Here is a 24,146-nt window from a genome sequence, read left to right as displayed (position 1 = left end):
GGAATATAAGCAAGGTTGTAGGTGACCTCTGTTAGCTGAGTCACTCTCGAGGGCCCTTTCCGAAATCCTATCTGATTATCGAATAGTGTTCTGTGCTCTTCTGAATGTGCAATTATGTGCTTGAATAATATGTGCTGTAGCAGTTTGGAACATGTACAAAGTAGTGCTATTGGACGGAAATCGGAAAGATTCCTGTTGGGACATACTTTTGGTATCGGCATGACTTTTGCACATTTCAGCTGTGATGGAATACAGCCATAATATAAAGATCTCATAAATAAAATATGCAAGTACCTAGTACATCATTTACCTTATGGGGAACTGATTTGGGATACCATCAACACCTCGGTATTTTTTAGGTTCAAGATTTAACAAGGCGTTAAGTACACCATCTCGTGAAATCGTGATATAGGGTACACTGATGGAGTCACAAGCAAAAGGTGGTACGTATCCATTGCCATGAGTGAAGGAAGTTGTAAATTGCTCATTAAAAATATTTGCAACCGAAATTGGATCATCAACATCAGAACCATTTACACATATTTTATCAAGTTTACGTTTTCAGAGGGTATTTGTTATTTTTGTTATTATAAAAGTGAAACTTTGATGCTCTAATTTTGTCTTTAATATTACGTGCAGTGTTCGCGTACAACTGAGTAGACTGCCTTTTCTTTCTCATAAGTTTTTTCTACTTGCGTTTTAGGTGAAGGATATCCCTTGTTATCCAGGGATTGTGGCTTCTAGCGCGACGTTTCTTTCTCTGCACAAAGCCAGATAAGCACTGTAGGACCATATCTCTAAACAACTCCCACAACGCCTCCAGGTTATCACACGGCATATCACACATGTTTTGAAAAGTATCAAATAAAAATTGAAGGTGATCTAATATGCTGGTATATCCACTTGGACATGCCTTCCAAGAAGAAAACACCAAATAAGTTTCGCAAAATTCGTTCGTGTTCTTTCATAAAACATCAAAAACATCGAATTCGAAACCAACTGCCATCTTTCGGTTGAAACGGCCCCTTTCTGCTTCGCCTCTTCCGGTGACATAATTTGCAATGCCGGAGAAATTCCCAATCGGTCGGCTGACGGCGCCGCCAGGCTGGTTGCGATCCGATATCATCGAAAGCATGAACGGATATGTTTCTGGTGACTGTTCGGCAGCAGATTGCGAGTCGGAAGACCGCATTTTGTGACGGACAGCCTGCCTTCGTAATCGATTCCAGAGACGTCCGTTCGAACACTGCTGCCTCACATCAGCCGGGAGCGCGCAGCTGTCTGCAAAATCCGATGAAATTCATTTTCTAATGTTTCCAACTGCTTCAAAACGGAATATATACATGTATTTCAGGCATCTACAATTTCGGTTGCGCCTTCAGTTGAGCTGCGTTTTTAGTCCGGGCGCCACCTTTAAGCCATTACAATCATTAGCAGGAGATCTCCTCCAAGCCTCCTTCTATATTATTCTAATTTTAACTAATGTGGCTGCCTCTCCCATCCTCGCAGTTCCTACACTCTTAAAAATGAACTGCACCGCATAGCACGCTCCTACCAACCATCATCTCGAGTGATATCGTTGCCTGCCCTGATTTGTTGAAAACGGGAGGCGTACGCCCTTTTTGTGGCACTAATGCTGTTCGTAAATGTCACAAGAATGGCGTACGCCTCCCGTTTTCAACAAATCAGGGCAGATAACGATATCATTTGAGATGATGGTTCGCTAGGAGCGTGCTATGCGGGGAAGTTCATTTTTAAGAGTGTGGGGTGTGTCCAGTGGGAATAGTAATACGTGGTTCTACGCTAAAATCTGAAAACTCAATAACTAAATATATATATATATATATAGGATTATTAATTAATTTATTATATAAAAGGATTATCAAACGGCCACGAAGTTTTACAGAAGTTCAAAAAAAGACGCGAAAACAGATTTTAGGGAAGTTACAAACACTAGTTTATTACATAGGGAGACGTTAAAAAGGGCAAATGGTCGACGCTTCGACACTGGCACTGTCTTCGTCAGGACAAAAAGTCCAAACGTTTTGTCCTGACGAAGACAGTGCCACGGTCGAAACGTCGACCTCTTGCCCTTTTTAACATCTCCCTATGTAATAAACTAGTGTTCGTAACTTCCCTAAAATCTGTTTCCGCGTCTACATATATATATATATATATATATATATATATATAGAAGTTTAAAAAAGACGCGGAAACAGATTTTAGGGAAGTTAAAAACACTAGTTTATTACATGGGGAGACGTTAAAAAGTAAAATGGGCAAGGGGTCGACGTTTCGACAGTGGCACTGTCTTCGTCAGGACAAAAGATGCGTAGCTGATTACACTTTTCTTAAATAGGTTTGCTACATGACGTCATAATCGGTACGGGCACGCCACAGGCGTTTGTCAGTGAGTCAGATTCGGGAATATTCCAGAAGGTCAAGTCCGGGTGGTGATGTCATTCGCCGTAGGTCACTGTCCGCTTTGGGGAAAATTCCGGGAAGGGTGAGCGCTGCTTCAAACTTCGTGGCCGTTTGATAAAAATCACCCTTCCCGGAATTTTCCCCAAAGCGGACAGTGACCTACGGCGAATGACATCACCACCCGGACTTGACCTTCTGGAATATTCCCGAATCTGACTCACTGACAAACGCCTGTGGCGTGCCCGTACCGATTATGACGTCATGTAGCAAACCTATTTAAGAAAAGTGTAATCAGCTACGCATCTTTTGTCCTGACGAAGACAGTGCCACTGTCGAAACGTCGACCCCTTGCCCATTTTACTTTTTAACGTCTCCCCATGTAATAAACTAGTGTTTTTAACTTCCCTAAAATCTGTTTCCGCGTCCTTTTTAAACTTCTGTAAAACTTCGTGGCCGTTTGATAATCCTTTTACCTCACCCTATATATATATATATATATATATATAGTATATATATTTTTCGTTTTCGCGTCCAAACTTTAGACACGTGCCATTTAAATAATACGCGTGATATGGACGCTGCATTAGCTTCACCTCACTACGCGCTCAATTTGCAGGCGAAGCACGCTTTACAGGACGCAGATAGAAGGTGCCACTGAAACGCCGTAATGGTCACGCGGAAGCTGCATATTTTCCGTGACAGTTTTACACACTCTGCTGAATTACACTTAACGGGAATATACGTTCCACTCAATTTGCACTCATCGCGAGACAGTTATGATGGCACCACAGTGGTCGATGCCTTGATTAATTTTGCCCACATTAGGGTATATTGCCACGCGGTACACGTCATCCCGAATTTAACCCATCCGGTCGTAAAGGATGGCGTGCCTAAGTAACTGGAACATGCGAATAAAATTGCTGACGTCGTTGTTCCAGTGTGAGAACGACAATTCGGAGAAATTAAGCGGACAATGTGTCAAATGATCTTAAGAAGTCGGTCGAAAATCGGAATACAACCCCTTAATACTTCCGACTGGGCCTGTTGGTAAAACATGACTACTATGGAAGCGAGTAGGGAAGACAGAGAGCGCTTTCCGTGCGTTGTGTTTGTGTTTGTCTTCCAAAAACGCTTCATTAGTAAAATATAATGGCAGATTTTTGTCAGCAGTACAACGGGTAGTATAGTGTGCAACTGTAGCACAGACTGTCAAGTAGTACAATACGAAAACGACCAGCAAAATTCGCCGTGACTATTTATGTTCGACCTTGCTTCATATTCCTCATTCTTGTTCTCTCCTTCTTTCTCCCTCTGATTTTCGTTCCTCCTTTTTTTTCCCCCACGCCGTGTTGCACATATCTGTGTTGCGCTGTGTTCCGCTGTATGTTTTGCATGTTTGGGTCGTCTTTCTTGTGTGTCCCTGTCGTGTTGTGTTCGTATGCTCATGTTCAGACATTTTCTTAGTATGAACATTATCCACCAGGAGGCTGCATTTATTCCACTTGTTTTCCTACCTCCTCTTTAAATAATGCGTATGACATGGACGCTACTTTAGCTTCACCGCACTTATTATTCACCGCGCTTATTAGACAGGCAAGGCACGCTTCACTTGAGAGTCTGCAGGTGGGATATGTTTATTAGAACAAAGAAATAAGGGGAGGAAAGGTCAGCCAAACGGCATGTCGGCTTGCTATTCCGCAAAAGAGAAAGAAAGAAGACAACAAAGTAAAATAAAATAAAAATAAAATAAAATAATTGGGAAATAAAGGACAAACTAACAAAAAGGTGAAAGCAAGATGAGATAGATTAAAGACAAAGCTGACTTTTAAAGAATGATGGTAATGCGTATGAGGGTGAGAGCTGAAGCTCGGACACAGAAAAATGAGGACTTGAGTTCATTGGTTGTTCGTGAGACTTGTGTCGCTCAGCAACGTTAAAACTGCTTTGGTCACAAGCCGCCGTGTGGGATGTCGTACTGGGCCGAGCAGAGTGGCCAGAGAAAACTCTGTGCCCCGCAGCTCGAGTAGGAGTCGTCTAAGCGCGGCTCGAGGGGTGTCGAATCTGCAGCAGTCGAGGAGAAGATATGAATTATCAGCTTCAACAGCGCAAGTGGGGCATTTGGGCTAGTGGAGAAGACTCATTTTATAGAGTAGCAGGGGTGCCTTGGCGATATTAAGTCGTAGTTTGTGCAGAATGGACGCTTCTCGACGCGAGCAGTAGCGTGTGGCAACGAAATCCATCGACGGGTCGAAGGAGCGGAAGTGATGGTTTAATCGGACAGCGCCCTCTTGAAACTGCCGAGTGCCGTATTCGGCGTATGAGTAATCGACATGCTGAGGCTGAAAGTGGACAGTTATAGACGAGGACGCCCCCATGTGCCCGATGTGCTAAGGCGTCAGCGTGGGTGCTTCCGTGCAGGCCGGTGTGACTGGGTACCCATTGCAAACACAAGCTATGACCCGAGGGAGAAGTCGGTTGTATGTTGCCACTATCATGCTGTCTAGGCCACGACCTACTCTATATTAGAGACCTGGAAAAATGGCAATCGCCTATGGGACAGACGTATCATGGGTAAGTTACGCTAGTGGCTGATGCAAGCGCCACATGGCCTTATTGGGGAGAGGATATGACATGTGCACGACTATCATCATTGCCACCGTCGTCCGAGTGTACACCGTCGCACACCGTCGTCGCACCGTCGTCGCACCGTGTACACACAGGTACACAAGGCCAAACAGGCTGTTGCTACGCACGCGCTACCCTGTTCCGTACCTCTTCAGCGTCGGCAACATAGCCCACCATACATCGCCGCGGTTTCGGCAAATCACGTGGGAACGAATAGTGCTAGCTAGCGCCAAATACCATAGCGAAGCGGCGATCGTCAGAGCTACTGCACCGGTGCTGGGAGCTTTGCGGATGTCCATGTCTCTAGTATTGTAGTAGGTCGTGGTATAGGCCGCCGATTGTTCTGGTGTCTGCAGGGGTTGTCTGGGTTTCGTATAACTTTTGTCTTCGTTCTTATGCTGCAGTGCCTTTTCCTGGTGAATTTATTTCATTTTATCTGTATCGGCTCAGTTATCACGTTATGATGCGAAAAAGCAATCTTCATCTTTGCTTGTGATCACAAACACGAACAGATTTTTATCGCAGTAAACTGAAAAACAACATGCCCTCTAGTACCCCTGTCACACGTCAAGTTGAATGTCATTCCCAGCGAATGACATTCGCACTGAATGACATTCGTTTCGTGTCACACGGTGAAATCAAATGACAATACATGCGAATGATATTCGCCCGGCGAGTGAGTTCGGGGAACTCATTCGCTTTTCCCTCTCACACCGACAGCGTACCCCCGCAGTACAGAGGTATCAAAAACAACAACGAGAAACCGTTCGAAGAAATGCCGAATGAAAAGTTGTACTCCAATATTTTATCACGAATTTGATAACTCTTGACACGAAGGAAGGAAGAAAACAAGGTAGGAAAACAGGTAACAAGAAAACAAGGAAGGAAAACACTGTTTTCGGGAGAACTGCCCTCGTTCCCTGTCGTCACGTTGCCAAGTGCGGTGCAGATAGGCTTAGCCAATTAAGTGCGGTACGTAGCCAATTAAGTGTCTTTGAAAAGGCAACTATTTTGTGAAATAGTCTAATGTTTCACTAGGTTCGATAGAAAAGAAATAAAAATAGAACTAATGCTTCATATGTTGGGCCGTGCAGTCTTATTTATCCACACTCTCATCGTTTGGGGATGACATTCTGTTTCTTTGTGCACCTCGATGTAAGACAAACGAATGACCTTCAGTGCGATGGTCATTCGCTGGGAATGCCATTCGGTTTGCCGTGTGACGGGTATAAACAAGCTGAGACTATCGCCGTTGAACACAATTTCATTTGTCTTCCTGAAAGACGTTACAACATAATGTACTTCATGATGTTGATCTTGTTGAGCTCCATTCCTCTCTCACTATAGGAAATCGAAAGGCCTGGTGAGCTTTCGGGAGTATACACTGTCGCCCGCTCAAGGCATGTCATGCTGCGAAGTAATCGTTGCGAGGAAATGGTGTTATCGACCAACAAATGGATGTGCAGCCACTCGCCTTATAACGTCGTAAACATCTTTGTACAAGCTAACGCAGAGAATTGTCGAGCGCAATATGGCCTGTTAGAGATGTTATTGCTCACCGAGAAGTGGAAGGAGAAGTATGTTCTTGAAACGCACTCTGCTCCAAAAGCTAATGATTGTATTGGATTCTCCATCGGCACATTTACATGGAGACGTACACTATTCAATTCATTCGTTTTCGATTCTATCCGTTCCACGTACTGGACACTTCAATCTTAAAAATGAACTTCACCACATAGCACGCTCCTAGCCAACCATTATCTCGAATGATATCGTTCACTTGTCTGATTGTTTGAAAGCGGGAGGCGTACGCCTTTTCTGTGACAATTATGAACCACATAAGTGTCACAGAAAAGGCGTACGCCTCCCGTTTTCAACAAATCAGGACAGATAACGATATCATTCGAGATAATGGTTGGCTAGGAGCGTGCAATGCGGTGAAGTTCATTTTTAAGTGTGAATTCGCCGCCGAAGGTCTAAAACCGTTTTAAGAGCAAGTTGCGAGGTTTCATCACCAATTTGTATGCGTAAAATGTGTTCATTTTAGTACAACTGAACCTCGAGTCGCCCGCGTCCACCGCAGCAGCATGCCTTCATCAGATATAGGTGTCGCTGGATCGCCGAACTGTTCAACTTACGGAACCGAGGAGAACACGGAGCACGGGCTGGCCACCTGGCTACGCTTCGACTCTAGTCGGCAAACACTAAAGAACGCCCCTGCTACACTTGACAACCGACTTCTTAGTGTTGAGAAGGAACTGGCGAGTTGGTCAATTCAGCACCCAACAACCTGCGCTGTTTGCCCCGGCGAACTACCTCAAGAACATATGTGCTGAAGTAGTCCTTTAAATCTCTCAGTGGCTTCACACATCAAGCGCCATGCAACAGCTGGTCGCACCAGTGTGACATACATTACCTTTTTTTTCTGCTTCTATTCTATTCATTCACGTGGGGAATTGTAAGTGCACTACAAAAGTATAGAAACTAACCCGTTCGAGTGGCTACCACCAACATCGTCTTCTCCTACGGTCGCGCATCGCTCGCCTGCCGGTTTCGGACTTATCTCTAGCTACGCTGCTCGGCCCCACACAATATAGTCAGGTGACAAAGGCACTTGCTCAGTTTCTGCGGTCCTGTGGCCTTCTTGGTGAACTGTGACCAGATTTGTGTTTGCTTTCCTCTTTGTTCTTTTGTTTTTCTTTTTGTTTATTTGTTTTTCCTTTTGTTTATTTGTTTTCCTATGTTTGTTTGTTTCCCCTTTTCCTTTGTTTTTCTTTTTGTTTGCCTTTATTTTTTTTCTTTCCTTCCTGGGAATAGCAAGCCGCCATAGCGGTGGCTAACCTTTCCCTCTTATTTTTTTTAAAATAATAAACATATCCCCCCCCCCGGTTCGAGTTGTCTCTTGTTTGTTTCTTTGTTTGTTTGTAACAAAAAAAGAGAGGAGAAATTGAACTCGTCTCCTGACTTGTTCTGCTATTCCTAACAGAAATTTTCACCCCCCCCCCCTCCTTCTCCCCAAAAATACTTCCATGTGCTCTACTCGCAAGTTCGCTATAGTGGACATGTGCATAGTTGTCTCTTGTTAATTCTGTATATACCACTGTTATTCACTGCTTACACTGTATACGTCATCAGGTTAATGTAATAAATTTTCTTTATATAATTCACTGCGTTAGTATTGCACGCACACGATCTGACACGGAGAACGGGGGGGGGGAATATGTTTAATGCAAAGTAAGAAGGAAAGGGAAAGGTTAGCCACGGTGTGGGCTTGCTATTCCCTAATGCTTTCAAGCAAACAGAAGAAAACAGCTGGGGCACAGAAAATTATAAAAAAATACAGAAGTCACAGCTCCTTCACTAATCGTTGCGCATCAGAGAATGCCCAGGAGTTTAGATTCCCGAAGGAATCGTGTCAGCGCAGACGTGACTTCAGCGTGCTGGGTAGGGCCAAGTAGCACCGCGAGGGAAAGCTCTCGGTAGCCTAGATGAGCAAGGCGGCGCCGGAGACTCGATCGGTGGACTTCGTACCGCTGGCAGGCAATGAGAATGTGTGGCACATCGGCTTCTACGTTGCACGTTGTGCAAAGAGGTGATGGGTGCTGATTCATCTTAAATAGGAGGAGAGGAGTTCGGGCCACATTCAGCCGCAGCCGATGAATCAGCGATTCCTCGATGCGCGGGATGCGGCCAGGCACAGCATATGTCATTAAAGGGTCAATGGATTTGAGGAAGGCATTGGTGCGTATAGCTTCTTGCTGAAAGAGCTGTGTGCGGTTGGCAGTGAAGCGGCGGATCTTCAGCTGGCACATAGAGTGCGCAAGGGGAAAGACAGTTGGTTGCTCAGCGTCGTGGGCTTGCCGAGCAAGAGCGTCAGCACGATCATTGCCTGAAATTCCGACATGGCTCGGGATCCATTGGAACACCACGGAGAACGGAACTCCTCCCAAACTGTGGGAAACCGGAAAATCCTAAGGCTTCGGGGGCGTTGCTGAGCAACGGGTGGTTGAATATTCCGCTACTCGACCTAACTGACAATACATACGTGGCACAAGCAGTGAACACAAAGTTAATACGTTCATTTACATGTAAAATCTTAGTCGACGGTATGTGAGCCCTGACACCTCGTAAGACAAAGCGCATTACGTACTTGTTGACTATTTATCATTGCTTAAATATTCTTACAAGTAGATGTAGCACATTTAACAATTCCATGAAGTGCTTCTCATGAGTTTTGTCGTGATTCGGATGATATCAAATTACGAGCGAAAGCTACGAAATGTTGGAATCATCACATTTTCCGTAGATATCATGAGTTTGGTAGAAACATGATCATACTCGGAAGTTGCTGGCTCTTAATATTTCACGCTGAGTGAGAGAAAAAAAAACACTAGCTGTATGTGGTACTTTTATTAGACATGGAGGCGTCAAACTAAAAATTGTGGCATAATGTGGTTAACAATGCGCTAACCCTAGCTCGTTGCTGGGCCTCTAGGACAGTGTAACCTGTACACTACGTACTCTAAAAATATAATGGAATAGAGAAAGAACCAACACTGTCAACCTAGTGTTACGGGTCCGGCATGACACAGTCTCACGCGTTCCCTCTGTATCGTACAGCCTATTAAAACTATGTGGCCGTGCCTGTTATTTCATTTCACTTACACGGGTGACGCTTAAAAATTACGAATGCAACGAACTCCTCTAGCCTTCACTCACTGCAGTCGTCCAGGTCATTGGCAACCGTGTGAGGAAGCAAGCAAGCTGGTGATACTAACTGGGGATAGTACTGTCTATATGGCTCCCATGCAGTACCGGAATTTATCTGTAGAATGACGTCATAGACGTTAAAGATTAGAGAGTGCAATTTGTGTCAACGAGCACTGAACGCATACGAGTCAGATACGTAGAAAACGTTACGTAGTCAAATACGAAGAAAACGCGAATCATGGTTTTGAAGTTCATTCTTGCAGACCAACTTCAGTTGACAATTCGGAAAGTATGAAAAATATTGGACTAAACACACTGACATGTGACACAGAAAGTGTTACGTTATTGCGTTAACAGTTATCATGTGCGAAATGCTCTCTAGCTTAGTTCGATCTGATTCACGATGGACTGTCTCGGACGGACTGAAGCTTGTCGATATGCATGAAGATTCACGATATGTTGGAAAGCACTTCGTTAATATCGGACTAACTTACCTCCGTGCGACGGAATGGAATTCTCTCCAAGACTGCAGACCTAAACACACATCGCACTAGCTGTACCTCTTGGTTGCCTGCAAGGAATATTGAAACTGCATTAATTTCGTGTCTTCATGTCCGGATTGCTTTCGTGCATGTGCACGTCTTTCAGTGCAAAAATACTCCAAAAGCCGGGAGACGACATAACAAGACAAAAAAGTAGAGAAATCCGACTTAACATAACAAAATAACAAGGTTTACTCAGACGTTTCGTCCGTCAAGCAACGGACATCATCAATGGCAAACTGAATGAGAGATTACACAACCGGTCGCTATTTAAGGATATGGGAGTATTGTTCGGGAAGGGGGCCACGGTTTTTGTTACAAACCGAGGGGTCACCGCGTATGTGCAAAGACTATAGAAGCTTTCTGGGTTCCCATCTTTGTTCTCGAGCCAAGGCAGGAAACGGAACACTCGTTTCAAAGAACATAAGCGGGACATAAAGAGCGCGACGCACGCTACACGGTTTAAGACGGAGCTTACAGAACATTGTTGGGACATGGGACATTGTTTTGGCTTCGACAACGCAGTGACCTTGGCTCGAGAAGAAACCCAAGCAGCACAATGTACTGAAAGTTGAGTGCAATAGGGGTGGACGGGTAGGTGGAAGGCCTTGAACAGACTCTTGAAACTAAAGAACGTTGATAAGACACATACCGTCCACCCCTATTGCACTCGACTTTCAGTACATTTTGCTGCTTGGGAAGATGAGGACACAGAAAGATTCTAGAGTCTTGGCGCGTACGCGGTGACCCCTCGGTTTGTATCACAAACCGTGGTCCCCTTCCCGAACAATATACTCCCATGTCCTTAAATAGCGACCGGTTGTGTAATCTCCCATTTCAGTTTGGCACTGATAATGTCTGTCCCATGACGGACGAAACGTCTGAGTAAACCTTGTTATTTTGTTATGTTAAGTCGGAGTTCTCTACTTTTTTGTATAGTTACCTCTTTCAGTTTCTGCAAACGATATATGTAAAATTCATTATCGTCAACGCTACGTACTGTGGTATCTCTCAAATATTGTTCCACCTGATGCTCAAGGAGATGGTTCATCAATACATGCGGTACGCTAGCACAGCAACGCTATGACCAAAACTTATCCGCCACATGCATTGTGCGCTCGAGGTACTTGCTCGAAACGAGTTCACTAACTTCTGATAGCTGATTCAACTCCAGCATGCTCCGCTTTCTGCGTGATACGGGCCTCCTGGGCTTTGTTATTTCTTTTTCTTTCTTGTTTATGTTTTTCTTTTCTTTTTTGTATAGGGAATAGCAAGCCGGAGTGCTGCATGGCTGACCTTTGCCCTTCCTTTTTTCTTTTTCCAATAAATCCCCCCCCCCTCTCCAGCATGAAAGTTACCGAGGGGGAAAATGCACTGGTTCCATTACAGTTGCAGTCCCTGATTTTACCCTCCACGATGTACTTCGGTCTTTCTTTGTTGAGGGTGGTCATTGAGGACAGTTATTGAGAGATCAAAAGAGAACACCAGAATACTATGAAAGGTCATAAAAAAGGTAACACACTTTGCTTTCTTAAATTAAGAAACTGCAGCAAGTCCTTGGGCACGTCGCACGGTTACAAGGACTCAGCGCAGACGTTCAAAACGTGTCTGGGACACTTGCGATACTCTCGTTCTCGGTATAAGCTATTATTCACTGGAAAGCACCACCTACTTCATATTGCCGCATTTTTTTAATACTTTCAACGAACTTTTTTCTGTTCCAAAATATCGAGTGTTTCTTTTTATTATTTACATAATTTTTATAAAAAAGCTATGAGAGCAGCACAGATGTCGTTTTTGCAGTTGAGTTATACAGCCAGGAGGACATCCTCTGTAAGAGAGTATGTAACTACAAGATAACTAATTACGTGAAATGTGGTAATTAACTCTCTAATTAGGGAATTTCTGGAAAAGAGCGAGATAGCGGGACAGGAGACAATCCTCGTTGAAAGTTATTCTATATTTTAAAAATCCAGAAAAGGGCGCGTGCCGTGAACTATCCATCGCGTAATTTCGGTATGCAAATGAGCCGAAACTGAAAAGGCGCGTCTCAGCAGCGTAGTCGATCGTTACGCGAGCAAGAGATTACGCCTTTGTCCCGTTAACGAAAAAAAGCGCGTCACGTGAAACGTGTCACGCGTTCGTGTTAACGAGAGCTCCGCCCCTCGTTGGCTCGCCAGCGATGGAAGTGATTAAGCCCCCAGGGAAGAGAATAATGTCATTTTAGGTGAGGGTTGGTTAGGAGGTGAAGTAAATGCCACTCCGTTTAATACATTAGCTTTGTCGAGTGGTAGGAGTATAGCTGTCAAATTTCGGCGTTATGGTGCAACTGCAATGCTATTTTGGAAAGACAATGGCGACGCTTAACTGATTAGCGTGATCGGAGACTTACCACTTAGAAGGCACACCCACCATTTAGTGTTATACGAATGTACGTTACGCCAGGCCGAAACGTTAAATTGCCGAATGAATTTAGAACGGTAGACCCCGTACTGAACGTATCGCACGATGAAAATTCAATCGCTGAGTTGAAGGTCGTTGGCGGAATTCTCCGTACCGCGGGGGCGCTGAAGCCAGGCGAATTAAAGCGACAAAACTTAAAAAAACACAACTGGCAAAATTGTTTTTCTCGGAAGATTCACAAAAAAATATTTACTGACGCTGCTCACAAATAGCGTTGCTACGAAGGCTCCTTTCGTTGATGTTGACGAAAAAATAATAGACTCCTTTCGTAAGGTCACCAAAACAGGTGACTTCGGCCTTTCATTGAGTACGGCAAGACCTTTCTTTGAAATTCTGAAATGGAAGATGTGCGGTGAAAGACCACTTTGTAGGCTTGCTTTAAGCACTCGCAATATAAGAGCGCTTAAGCTTTCTACATTTATTTGGTACAGGCTTTCTCAAGATGGAAAAGCTGGTACCAAAGGAATGTAGACAGCTTCAGTGTTCTTATATTTCTGGTGTTTTTACCATCACGGACTCTTCTTTCGTACCATTCTCTGCTAGGCTTTACTCACAGAGAAACCTCGCAATATGAACGTCATTTTTTCGGGACAAATGAGAAAGCGCGGGATAAATTGATGAAGATAAAAATTCCCCTGGGGGAGGGGGCTTTGCTGATATGCTTTTCTTTTACAGTACATATACGTACACAATATATATATATATATATATATATATATAGACTACAAGTAATGAAGAGACTTGGGAGGCCGTATAAGGGTTAAAAACACTTGCTACTTTTATTACATTAATAATTAAAGGGGCGCTAGGAATAGATTTACAGTTAGGGGTCGACGTTTCGGCAGTCAGCGCTGCCTTCAACAGAACTAAACTTGGAAATAGGTGACAAGGGCTTATATACAAGGGAAAGGGGGAAAATGAGAGGGGAACAGTGTACGTGGAGCGGAGTTGGTGATGTTGCAGGAGCATTGTTGCTAATGGTCCATTGAGCACTTGCAGGAGCGTTGGCTGTCTTCCAGGAGAGTTCTCCTTGGTCGTCTGATAAACCTGAAATGATAACAGAGAGACGGCAGAAAGAACGAAAGAGGGTCGGGGGACTTGGTCTAGGAGCTAAGGCTGCGAACTGTAGACAATACGCCGGGGTCTTCGTTTATCGTAGACTGGAATTTGTGGATTAGGAATGATTCACGCTGTTGCCTGCTACGGTCTGAGGGGAAACCAGATTGTAAGATGTACACGTGGATGTCCAAAGGGTACAAAGCACAAACAGCAACTTCCAAGTAAAAATCAAAACTACTTCTGACTGCAACTCATCCAACGTAGTATATCTATTGGAATGCAACGCATGCAAAGCACAATATATCGGCCAAACTACAACATCATTCCGAATTCGTTTTAATAATCACAAGTCCGATATTACAAAGAAACCAAATCTCCCTGTGTCGCGTCATTTCAATCAAACCGGCCACTCATTCAAGGACATCCACGTGTACATCTTACAATCTGGTTTCCCCTCAGACCGTAGCAGGCAACAGCGTGAATCATTCCTAATCCACAAATTCCAGTCTACGATAAACGAAGACCCCGGCGTATTGTCTACAGTTCGCAGCCTTAGCTCCTAGACCAAGTCCCCCGACCCTCTTTCGTTCTTTCTGCCGTCTCTCTGTTATCATTTCAGGTTTATCAGACGACCAAGGAGAACTCTCCTGGAAGACAGCCAACGCTCCTGCAAGTGCTCAATGGACCATTAGCAACAATGCTCCTGCAACATCACCAACTCCGCTCCACGTACACTGTTCCCCTCTCATTTTCCCCCTTTCCCTTGTATATAAGCCCTTGTCACCTATTTCCAAGTTTAGTTCTGTTGAAGGCAGCGCTGACTGCCGAAACGTCGACCCCTAACTGTAAATCTATTCCTAGCGCCCCTTTAATTATTAATGTAATAAAAGTAGCAAGTGTTTTTAACCCTTATACGGCCTCCCAAGTCTCTTCATTACTTGTAGTCTATTTGTTTTCGCGTCCATCTGTACTCAGTTATACATTCATATATATATATATATATATATGATGAACACATGAACATCCGTCCGGAAAAATGTCAGTTTAATCAATATCCCTGCCCATGCATGAGCGTCGTTACGTCGTTACGTCACACACATATATATGTATATATATATATATATATATATATATATATGTGTGTGGCTTGTGGCTCAAACGTTGCCTGCCTGCGTACTGCTGATGATGGCCCAACAAGGCCGAAACAGCTGTCCAGTACTGGCATGGCGACGTTTGACTTACAAACATATGCTATACGTGCAGCCAAAGAGCTCTTGCTAATTTTCTTTTCCCTTATACACTTTACTGGCTTTGCACTGGGCTTTCAGAGGTGTCTTAGGACACCCTGACGGGAGGCATCACGTGCCACGTGATCTTCTGACGCCATCCGCTCAAACGTTGCCTGCCTGCGTACTGCTGATGATGGCCCAACAAGGCCGAAACAGCTGTCCAGTACTGGCATGGCGACGTTTGACTTACAAACATATGCTATACGTGCAGCCAAAGAGCTCTTGCTAATTTTCTTTTCCCTTATACACTTTACTGGCTTTGCACTGGGCTTTCAGAGGTGTCTTAGGACACCCTGACGGGAGGCATCACGTGCCACGTGACCTTCTGACGCCATCCGCTCAAACGTTGCCTGCCTGCGTACTGCTGATGATGGCCCAACAAGGCCGAAACAGCTGTCCAGTACTGGCATGGCGACGTTTGACTTACAAACATATGCTATACGTGCAGTCAAAGAGCTCTTGCTAATTTTCTTTTCCCTTATATATATATATATATATATAGGTACTAACAAAATATGAGGCAGACAACGAAGATGTAGGAAGTAGAAAAAGGGGGGAGTTATTTATTTACTAGTGGAAAGTTAAGGGGGAAGTCAACGTTGCGGCGGAAGCTCCGCCTTCGTCAGGACTGAAGAATGACAAATGACACTTGGAGTTTTATACAGTGCTACAATGACGTCACAATCGGGGGGTCCCGCCACCTGGCGGCCGTCAGCAGGTCAAGTACAAGGAAGTGGTTGAGTCATGTCCGGTGAAGAGGTCATCGTCCGGGAGGTGGGATGGATTCCAAGGGCTGTGGACTGTTGCTCTGCAAAGAAAAGGGGAACAAGCAGTAGTACACTATCTAAGCAGATAAGTTTCTTATTGTTGACAGTACACCAGGGTCCTCGTTTATGATAGATTGGAATTTGTAAATAAGGTAAGATTCGCGCTGTTCTCGGCACCGGTCGGAACTGAAGTTTGTTTGAAGAAGGAAAATTGAAACATCGTTAATTGAATGCCCTGGCTGGCTAAAATGGAGTGAAACTGGAAGATTCGGTTTTTTCGTCACGTCCGATCGGTGATTGTTAAATCTGATTCTGAATGCGGTTTTTGTCTGGCCCACGTACTGTGCTTGGCATGCGTTACATTGAAGGAGATAGATAACGTTGGACGAATTACAGTCTAGGTTTGCTTTAATTGTCACTCTGAAGTGAGAACTAGTACTTTCGGCTATGGTGGTGTTTTGCATTGATTTGCATATTTGACATCTGCGGCCTTCACATGGGTGACAACCCATTGGTGAATCATTTGGTTTGTTGATTTTAGAATGAACTAAGCTATCTAGCAGATTGCGTGCGCGCCTGTAGGTGACACGAGGTGCCTGCGGAAAAATTTCCTTTGTGCGCTCGGACTGCTGAAGTATGCTATAGTGTCGATTCAGTATACCCTTAATGTTTGGGATATTTCCAGCAAATGTTACGATCAGGTTGATAGCGTCCTCTTTTGTGCTATTTTTTCGCGTACCGAATAGTGACTGGCGCTCTATTTTTCGGGCCCTGTTGAGAGCGTCTTTCACAAGGTTCAGTGGAAAATGGCGGTCAACGAATGTTTGTTGCAACTGATTTAGATTCCTGTTAAGATCGTCATCGTTCGAGCAGATTTTCCTGTACCGAAGGGCTTGGCTGTAAGGGATGGCAAGCTTTGTATGCCGTGGGTGACAGCTATGAAAGGACAAATACTGTTGGGAGTCAGTGGGCTTCCGGAATAGGTCGGTGCTTAGAACTCCGTCTTGTAGTCTTACCTGAACATCTAGGAAGTTAACAGTTGCAGTTGAATACGTGTGGGTGAACTTAATAGTGGGATGAAATTGGTTGAGATCATTTATGAATTCTATGAGGTCCCTTTCTGAATGTGGCCAGATCATAAATATATCATCCAGGTAGCGTTTGTAAAGTGCCGGCTTTCGCTCACGTCCTTCCAGAAATTTTTCTTCCAGTTTTCCCATGAATATATTTGCATAAGTAGGCGCCATTTTAGTGCCCATAGCCGTGCCGCTGATTTGGAGGTAGTGCTGACTGTCAAATTCGAAGTTATTGTTTTTAAGGATTAGGTTTACTAGCTTGGACAGGGTAAGTGGGTCGATAGGACTGTGTCCGGCGTATCTAGAAAAAGCTGTCTCAACTGCAATAATGCCGTCTTCGTGGGGAATATTAGTGTAGAGAGACGAGACATCTAATGTAACTAGGAAACTTGATGTGGGGGGCTGGCACTGATTTAGTATTTGAAGGAAATGGTTAGTGTCCTTGATGTAGGACGGTAGTTGTGGGGGTATGTCTTTGAGAACGTGATCTACAAAGCTGGATATCTTTTCTGTGGCTGTACCATTGCAAGACACAATTGGCCTGCCAGGGTTTCCTTCTTTATGAATCTTTGGCAGCATGTAGAACCTGCCCGGTGTGGAATTTCGGGGAAGAAGGTATTCGTAGAGCGTCGCGTCGATCTCTTTCTTACTTTTTAGGGCTTTTAGTTCTTTCGTGATGCTCGCAACAATTCGTTCCGTGGGGTCGGCGTCCAGATTTTCATAAAATGAAGTGCAACTCAATTGTCGCAGACCCTCGTTAATATAATCTTGCCTATTCATTACAACAATTGCGCCACCCTTATCTGCTCTTTTGATAACAATTTCCTTACAATGCTTGAGTTCAGAAAGACTCTGTTGTTCTACTGGGGTCAAATTTGACTTGGGACTGCGGCTAGAAGACGCGTTGTATGCGGTAATGATATCTTTCTGGACAGCTTTTATGTACATATCGAGAGCTCTGTCGCGGTTGGGTTCTGGGATAAAGTGAGAAGGTTGTCTGAAGGGGTTAGCATTGTGACCGGGCTTTTCATGAAAATATTCTTTAAGACGCATACGCCGAGCGAAGTTGTCCAAATCCAAATGAAGTTGATATTCGTTTACGTAACTGGTGTTGGGACAGAACGAGAGACCACGGTTAAGGAGGGAGAGCTCCGATTCGGTAAGTGAGTGGGACGATAGGTTAACTACATTATGAGATGGGACGAGTGAGCTTGCGCTACTAAGGTCAGAAGAAGTATTCTTCTTCTGACCTTAGTACCGAGCCATCTCCTAGTGCCAGGGCGTTCTTTAGACTAAGAGAGATCAGTGATAAATCCGTGCGATACAAATCTCATCGCGATGCTATGCAACTCTATAAATCGGAGAACAAAATTCCCAAAGGGCTGGTGATCAATCTTAAACCAACTTTTCCCCTCAATGACCAACTTCAGGAGAAGTGGAACAGCATTCTACATTGTGGTGGTGGTGGTGGTTGGTAAAATAACATTGTACTTCCTCTACATTAATTGATATCTTGATATCCCACTGCGACGAAGTAAATCAGGAGCTTGCACGCGAAGCGCAGGTCCTTAACGAAACAGTTAGCTTATCAGATAGTCACCGTTCTGAATTGTCACAATTCACCAGAAAAAAAGAAAACAACATCCTGACAACCAAACGTAAAAAACTAACCAGAGACAATATTGATCCTAATCTCTTAACGGAATGTGACACAGAGTCTCGGTCTCCCAGTGCAAGGGCTTTACCCCATTGTTCCCAAGACAATTATACAGACCCCCCAGCTCGCGCAAGCTCACTCGTCCCATCTCATAATGTAGTTAACCTATCGTCCCACTCACTTACCGAATCGGAGCTCTCCCTCCTTAACCGTGGTCTCTCGTTCTGTCCCAACACCAGTTACGTAAACGAATATCAACTTCATTTGGATTTGGACAACTTCGCTCGGCGTATGCGTCTTAAAGAATATATTCATGAAAAGCCCGGTCACAATGCTAACCCCTTCAGACAACCTTCTCACTTTATCCCAGAACCCAACCGCGACAGAGCTCTCGATATGTACATAAAAGCTGTCCAGAAAGATATCATTACCGCATACAACGCGTCTTCTAGCCGCAGTCCCAAGTCAAATTTGACCCCAGTAGAACAACAGAGTCTTTCTGAACTCAAGCATTGTAAGGAAATTGTTATCAAAAGAGCAGATAAGGGTGGCGCAATTGTTGTCATCAATAGGCAAGATTATATTAACGAGGGTCTGCGACAATTGAGTTGCACTTCATTTTATGAAAATCTAGACGCCGACCCCACGGAACGAATTGTTGCGAGCATCACGAAAGAACTAAAAGCCCTAAAAAGTAAGAAAGAGATCGACGCGACGCTCTACGAATACCTTCTTCCCCGAAATTCCACACCGGGCAGCTTCTACATGCTGCCAAAGATTCATAAAGAAGGAAACCCTGGCAGGCCAATTGTGTCTTGCAATGGTACAGCCACAGAAAAGATATCCAGCTTTGTAGATCGCGTTCTCAAAGACATACCCCCACAACTACCGTCCTACATCAAGGACACTAACCATTTCCTTCAAATACTAAATCAGTGCCAGCCCCCCACATCAAGTTTCCTAGTTACATTAGATGTCTCGTCTCTCTACACTAATATTCCCCACGAAGACGGCATTATTGCAGTTGAGACAGCTTTTTCTAGATACGCCGGACACAGTCCTATCGACCCACTTACCCTGTCCAAGCTAGTAAACCTAATCCTTAAAAACAATAACTTCGAATTTGACAGTCAGCACTACCTCCAAATCAGCGGCACGGCTATGGGCACTAAAATGGCGCCTACTTATGCAAATATATTCATGGGAAAACTGGAAGAAAAATTTCTGGAAGGACGTGAGCGAAAGCCGGCACTTTACAAACGCTACCTGGATGATATATTTATGATCTGGCCACATTCAGAAAGGGACCTCATAGAATTCATAAATGATCTCAACCAATTTCATCCCACTATTAAGTTCACCCACACGTATTCAACTGCAACTGTTAACTTCCTAGATGTTCAGGTAAGACTACAAGACGGAGTTCTAAGCACCGACCTATTCCGGAAGCCCACTGACTCCCAACAGTATTTGTCCTTTCATAGCTGTCACCCACGGCATACAAAGCTTGCCATCCCTTACAGCCAAGCCCTTCGGTACAGGAAAATCTGCTCGGACGATGACGATCTTAACAGGAATCTAAATCAGTTGCAACAAACATTCGTTGACCGCCATTTTCCACTGAACCTTGTGAAAGACGCTCTCAACAGGGCCCGAAAAATAGAGCGCCAGTCACTATTCGGTACGCGAAAAAATAGCACAAAAGAGGACGCTATCAACCTGATCGTAACATTTGCTGGAAATATCCCAAACATTAAGGGTATACTGAATCGACACTATAGCATACTTCAGCAATCCGAGCGCACAAAGGAAATTTTTCCGCAGGCACCTCGTGTCACCTACAGGCGCGCACGCAATCTGCTAGATAGCTTAGTTCATTCTAAAATCAACAAACCAAATGATTCACCAATGGGTTGTCACCCATGTGAAGGCCGCAGATGTCAAATATGCAAATCAATGCAAAACACCACCATAGCCGAAAGTACTAGTTCTCACTTCAGAGTGACAATTAAAGCAAACCTAGACTGTAATTCGTCCAACGTTATCTATCTCCTTCAATGTAACGCATGCCAAGCACAGTACGTGGGCCAGACAAAAACCGCATTCAGAATCAGATTTAACAATCACCGATCGGACGTGACGAAAAAACCGAATCTTCCAGTTTCACTCCATTTTAGCCAGCCAGGGCATTCAATTAACGATGTTTCAATTTTCCTTCTTCAAACAAACTTCAGTTCCGACCGGTGCCGAGAACAGCGCGAATCTTACCTTATCTACAAATTCCAATCTATCATAAACGAGGACCCTGGTGTACTGTCAACAATAAGAAACTTATCTGCTTAGATAGTGTACTACTGCTTGTTCCCCTTTTCTTTGCAGAGCAACAGTCCACAGCCCTTGGAATCCATCCCACCTCCCGGACGATGACCTCTTCACCGGACATGACTCAACCACTTCCTTGTACTTGACCTGCTGACGGCCGCCAGGTGGCGGGACCCCCCGATTGTGACGTCATTGTAGCACTGTATAAAACTCCAAGTGTCATTTGTCATTCTTCAGTCCTGACGAAGGCGGAGCTTCCGCCGCAACGTTGACTTCCCCCTTAACTTTCCACTAGTAAATAAATAACTCCCCCCTTTTTCTACTTCCTACATCTTCGTTGTCTGCCTCATATTTTGTTAGTACCTATTTAATTTCGCGGTCGCCCGAACCCCTTTCTTCCAGCATATATATATATATATATATATATATATATATATATAATACAACACCATGGCAGTTGTTACTATGTCGCCCTCTCCGTCCTTTCGTCTCGGGTTTTTCTATCGTCGCTCTTGCTATATCTTACTTATGGCATCTCGCTGCAGCTTATTTACTGACATAAGCTTGACTTATTATGAAAATAATATATTCTAAATCAGAGAACTAACCTTGCATTCCTTAATATTTTTTATGATGAAACTATTTTTGTGATTCGTAAACGAAGCATCATGACTTGGTGTTACGATTACCACTTCAGTACCGTGTAATGCTATTAAATAGGCTTTACTTGAGAAAGAATTCTGAGAAGAATATTTAAGACATTGTATAATTTTGATAGAAGACTTGATATATATATATATATATATATATATATATATATATTCTTATGTATGAGCTGTTGATGAACATGGTGCGAAACACACCTTGAAATTATTGGTCCCCTATTTTGTCCTCTTTTACTTACTGATGATTGGTACCTGTACTGTCACAACTCCATTCAATTTCATTAATTCACTCAATGTCTATTTGCGAGTACTCACTGTGTTGTATTGTATTATGGTGTATGGCGTCCGGTATTGTGTTGTGTTGTTGTACGTTGTTGTACGTTGCGCGTTTTGGATGTATTTGCGGTATTTGCCACTATATGGTAATTGCTACTTCTCTGGTTCTTTTTATATGTGCACAAACACCAAGGCCGTTGTGGCTGTTCTTGGGCACGAATGAGTCAATAAATCAATCAATCAACAAAGTTTCACCAGCGACATGGCCGAGCGGGTTAAAGCGCCCACTCGTTGGTGGTAGCCAAGGCCGTGCTCAAGACAGGGAGGTGGCGGGTTCGAATCCTACCACCAGTTGCGCTGTCTGAGGTTTTCCCTGGGTTTTCCTTAGACTTTCCAGACAAATGTCGGCACAGTTCCCCCTGATGTCGGTCCAAGACGCATACTAACCCCCTGTCCCCTAAACTCCTTCCTGCTGTCCTCTACCCATGTCTCCGCGTCGCTCATAGTCACAGTTGCTTCGCGGCGCTAACGCTAAAATAAAATAAAAATCTAGAGGTGTGCGCTTTATGTTCCTTACACGCGATATACGGAAGTTTGCAGGGCGTTACGTGTGGCCCGATGAAACAAACGCCGGAACGGCTCCTGGTAAAAAAAAAAAAAGCAGCGCTTGAACAGAGCATCTGAACCGGTGTGTGATTTTGTGACCGTGTGTGTGACTTTGCAGTTTTAGTTTTGTGTCTTTCCTTTGCTTTTCTTTTCTCCTTTGTCTATTCCTTTTCTTTTCTTCTTCTTCCTTTTCGTTTCTTCCCTTCATTGTTTTTTGTTTATTTATCACACATTTATCACATTTACCAATGTCTCACAGCTCCTTTAAGATAGAACACTCAAAACAATGACACTGAATCTTAAGCTTAATATGTAGTTCATACGTACAAGCTTCATAATGTCTGATGAAGGCGGTGTCCACTACGGGAAGGCTTGTACATATTAACTACATATTATGCTTTAGCTTCAGTGTCATTGTTTTCAGTGTTCTACAGCAATCTTAGACTTGACTCACCCTGTACCTGCTTTGCTAAGTGCCTTGCAGGCAAACCGTCATTCTCTCAAATCACTACTACCACAACCATTTTCTGCTGATTGATCACATCACGTTTGAGGAAAGTGAATGCGGACCAAGGGTACGCGTGGCCAGTAAAGCAACATTTACAAAAAACACTGCAGCGGTCCTGCCTTGTCACTATGCAACAGATGCGAATGATGTCTGTAGAGAATTTAATAAAAACGTCAAGCAAAGACTGAACGTGACACTTTTGACATAAACGCGTTTTCGAAGCGGCATAGCTATCGTCATCTGCTCGCCAGATGCAATCACCTGTCAGCGTGTTACAACAAGACATGCCAACGTCGCTCTGGAAGAAACAATACGGAACCGGGAGGTACATTATCGCCTACACTGTGAGCCACAAATTGATGTATAGGGCTGTTGCGCTAAAGTTTGAGGAGGGCGACTGAAGCGCCACTCTGACCCCTACCGTCGGAATGCTACGACACGCGGCCGCTCTCGCGCCGTATGCATAACTGATAGCAACGGGTAGGACGCGTCAAAGAGTGCGCCGTTCTTTTTTTATTTTTTCCGAAATCGAACTCTACTCGAATGGAATCGAACTCTACTAAAAATCGCAAACTGCTGTTGTGTCGTACGCATAGCAGCAAGAAGATGGCTACGGTAAAAACTTGCCCGCCCAAGAAAAGTCCCCGGAAAAGATGTCACCTAAAGAAATGTCCCCGACTGGCAGCGCTATTCGGGCTGCCGGCGATATGCAGACTGCTGTAGTATCTTTTGTACTCCAGAACTCTTAAAATATGAAGCCCTGAAAAAATTATTCCTGACTGCTGCCGCCGTTTACCGTTTTCAGTCATAGACTTACATTGCGGCTATGTAATATTCAGGTATAATTATTGCAGTAGACAAATATCGGCATCCGTTCTAATAAAATAGAACACAAAAACTTTGACCAGATATACTTTTCGTTTTCTTGTATTTGCTTTGAGGTTTTCCGCTTTTTATATTAAAAGTCGACTGTGCAGCCGATGCTTCGGATAGTTGAGGCTGTGTGACAGTAAGATCTCGAGTCTAGGGACGACGAAAACAGACACACACAGACAGAGTTTGGAGACATCTGTATGTGTCTGTTTTCGTCGTCCCTAGTCTCCGGGTCTTACTGTCATTAATTACGCTCACCAGCTGACTTGTTTTTATCAATTCTT

Source organism: Ornithodoros turicata, chromosome 3 (assembly GCF_037126465.1).
Source record: "Ornithodoros turicata isolate Travis chromosome 3, ASM3712646v1, whole genome shotgun sequence".
NCBI lineage: Eukaryota > Metazoa > Arthropoda > Arachnida > Ixodida > Argasidae > Ornithodoros > Ornithodoros turicata.
Note: the sequence above shows the minus strand (reverse complement) of the source record.